Raw genomic sequence first — 3886 nt, forward strand, 5'->3', positions numbered from 1 at the left:
TCCGCAAAGGACAATTTGCAGACCGTATTGGAGCTGGAGCCCCGGTATATATGGCCGCGGTGCTTCAATAAGTGACTCATGAGCTTGTGGATATTGCTGGGGAAGTCGCTGCACGCAGCAAGAAGCGTCGGATTTCCCCACGCCGCTTGCAGCTGGCCATTCACAGCGACTCAGAGCTCAAGAAACTGCTGGGAGGTTTCACCATCTCTCAGGGCGGAGTCCTGCACTTAAATCAGCCTGTGGTTTTACCTTCCAAGAAGAGGAATGGCAGGAGAGCCATCAAGAGAAGGGTTGCCCCTGCTCCTGTCTCTGTTAAGTGAGAACAGAGCAAAGGGGAGACTGCCACCCCAGATTTGGGAGAAATGACATTGACTTGATTGCAAGGCTCTTTCAAATGCATCAGTATGTTCTAATAAAAGCAGTTAAAATACCTGGTCTTCTTTTGTGAATTAATTTCCTCTTTTACTATCCTACAATTTTAAGGGATCATTCAGTTGGTCAGGTAGCTGCATTGATAATATGGTATAAAAGCCTAGAAAGATAGAACTCAATCATTTCATTAAGAAATTTACATCAGAAATGGTCTAAATGGTGTCAAGTATCAGAGGGGAGGCGTTTTAGTCTGGATCTGTAAAAAGCGACAAAGAGTCCTGTGGCACCTTATAGACCAACAGACGTATTGGAGCATAAATGTCTAAATGGTGTAGATTCTGGGAGGTGATTTCTGTGGTTTTTTCAGGCATTTCCCCAATAGATTGAAGATTAGGAACATTTTTCCCATAGTGAAGTTGATGTGTACTGCATGTTTTGTGAAAACAGAAAAAGGAACAAACTCATGACAGAAAAATGTAATCCATTACACATGAAGGATAAAGCCTATGGGCCTGGTTTTTCTTTTTGTTTTGTTCTTTTTGTTTTGTTTTGTTTTAGTTCCCCCATTATAAAACCATTGACTCGTTTAGAGTAATATCAGATTTATACAGTATAAGTGATACTAGAATCAGGCTTTCTGAAATTATTAAATACCTGGAGGGGTTCACATAAACTTTGATCACCTTTTTAAAGGGAAAACATTACCCACTTGCCAGCACACAGGTATACAGGGAGACTTACAAGTAAAAGTAAAATTTATGCTCTAATAAATTTGTTAGTCTCTAAGGTGCCACAAGTACTCCTGTTCTTTTTGCGGATACTGACTAACACGGCTTCTACTCTGAAACCTGAAGTAAAAGAGAGCCATCTGCAGACGATTGTCCTGGTTAATGGGAGTCATCAAGATTCCAAACCACCATTAATGGCCCACACTTTGCATAATTACAATAGGCCCTCAGAGTTCTATTTCATATTTCTAGTTTCAGATACATGAGTGGTACATTTATACAACTAGGATGACCACACTCAGTAGATGATAAGCTTTGTAATGATACCTTACAAGAGACCTTTTGCATGAAGCATATTCCAGTTACATTATATTTAACTCATTAGCATATTTTCATAAAATCCTATAGAGTGCAACATCACACAATGGATTTGGCCTGATGTGAGGGGTTCTCTCCAGATGCTGTTTTTAAACCGGTCTCAGAAAATAGCTCACGAAGAAGAGAAGCGGCTAATCAAAGCTGAGAGTGACAAATGGTGAACACTTGGGTTTCTGGAATGGCAAAGAACCCTTACCATGGGCTTGGGTGCCATGAGGGTTTTCTAAGAGACGGGAAGCATCACCAAGTTAAGGGCTCCAGAGAAACTGGCCAATATTTTCAAACTTTAGGAGGCCTGAATTTCCGCCCCTAAACCCACTTTTAAGCAACTAACTACAAGTGACCTGATTTCCATAGGTGCTGAGCACTCCAAACTCCTAGTGAAATCAACAGGAGCTGTGGGTGCTCAGCTCCTCTTCAAATCAGGCCACTTATAAGTTATTTAGGTGCCTAATTTAAGGCATCCTATTTTCAAAATGTAACCAAAGCCTATTTCATGCCGTTACAGGATGAGTTTTGCTAATAGCAGATATCACTGACTAAAAATCCAACACAAACGGTGAATCAATGGGAATGATGTCATCAAAGGATGACATATCCCCTCTGGCTTGGGTAACAAATGAAGTAGCTGCCCATTGGTTCTCAGACAACCAATCAGAAAGGATGTTTTTTCTCTGTCTGCACTGAGGTTATAAAAGGCTGCAGGCTCAGACAGGGTCAGCATACTACTGTGGTGATTTCAAGAGGTGGCTTAACCAAGCCACACTTGGTCAGGCCAGTCATAATCAGGCCAGACCAGGAAGAAATCAAAGAAGGCAAAATAAGAGCGAGAAAAGCAAGTGAACAGAGCCAGGAACAGAAGGAAAGAGAGTCAGGCAAGCCAAGCAAAGAAAGACACAGGCAAGTGGAGCCAAGCAAGGAAACATCCACTGAAGCCAAGCAAGTCAAGAAAAAAGCTAGGCAGGCCAATTCCTGAGGAAAGACTCAGGGAAACCAAGCAGAGAAAACAAAAGAAAGCCAAGAAAGTCAAGCCAAGTGTTGCTGGAACACTAGAAGTCTGCAACATGACTGAGTCTGAGTCTGAGTCTGAGTCTGAGCACTCTGGTGAGCCCTCAACCGCAAAAGACCCTAAAGGCCAAAATCACCCGTTCTTTCCGGGCAGGGCTGCAGTTCTCTGTCAGTCGCATAGACAGATTGCTCCGCAAAGGACAATTTGCAGACCGTATTGGAGCTGGAGCCCCGGTATATATGGCCGCGGTGCTTCAATAAGTGACTCATGAGCTTGTGGATATTGCTGGGGAAGTCGCTGCACGCAGCAAGAAGCGTCGGATTTCCCCACGCCGCTTGCAGCTGGCCATTCACAGCGACTCAGAGCTCAAGAAACTGCTGGGAGGTTTCACCATCTCTCAGGGCGGAGTCCTGCACTTAAATCAGCCTGTGGTTTTACCTTCCAAGAAGAGGAATGGCAGGAGAGCCATCAAGAGAAGGGTTGCCCCTGCTCCTGTCTCTGTTAAGTGAGAACAGAGCAAAGGGGAGACTGCCACCCCAGATTTGGGAGAAATGACATTGACTTGATTGCAAGGCTCTTTCAAATGCATCAGTATGTTCTAATAAAAGCAGTTAAAATACCTGGTCTTCTTTTGTGAATTAATTTCCTCTTTTACTATCCTACAATTTTAAGGGATCATTCAGTTGGTCAGGTAGCTGCATTGATAATATGGTATAAAAGCCTAGAAAGATAGAACTCAATCATTTCATTAAGAAATTTACATCAGAAATGGTCTAAATGGTGTCAAGTATCAGAGGGGAGGCGTTTTAGTCTGGATCTGTAAAAAGCGACAAAGAGTCCTGTGGCACCTTATAGACCAACAGACGTATTGGAGCATAAATGTCTAAATGGTGTAGATTCTGGGAGGTGATTTCTGTGTTTTTTTCAGGCATTTCCCCAATAGATTGAAGATTAGGAACATTTTTCCCATAGTGAAGTTGATGTGTACTGCATGTTTTGTGAAAACAGAAAAAGGAACAAACTCATGACAGAAAAATGTAATCCATTACACATGAAGGATAAAGCCTATGGGCCTGGTTTTTCTTTTTGTTTTGTTCTTTTTGTTTTGTTTTGTTTTGTTTTGTTTTGTTTTAGTTCCCCCATTATAAAACCATTGACTCGTTTAGAGTAATATCAGATTTATACAGTATAAGTGATACTAGAATCAGGCTTTCTGAAATTATTAAATACCTGGAGGGGTTCACATAAACTTTGATCACCTTTTTAAAGGGAAAACATTACCCACTTGCCAGCACACAGGTATACAGGGAGACTTACAAGTAAAAGTAAAATTTATGCTCTAATAAATTTGTTAGTCTCTAAGGTGCCACAAGTACTCCTGTTCTTTTTTGCGGATACA

This window comes from Chrysemys picta, unplaced genomic scaffold (assembly GCF_011386835.1).
Source record: "Chrysemys picta bellii isolate R12L10 unplaced genomic scaffold, ASM1138683v2 scaf520, whole genome shotgun sequence".
In the NCBI taxonomy this organism is placed as follows: Eukaryota; Metazoa; Chordata; order Testudines; family Emydidae; genus Chrysemys; species Chrysemys picta.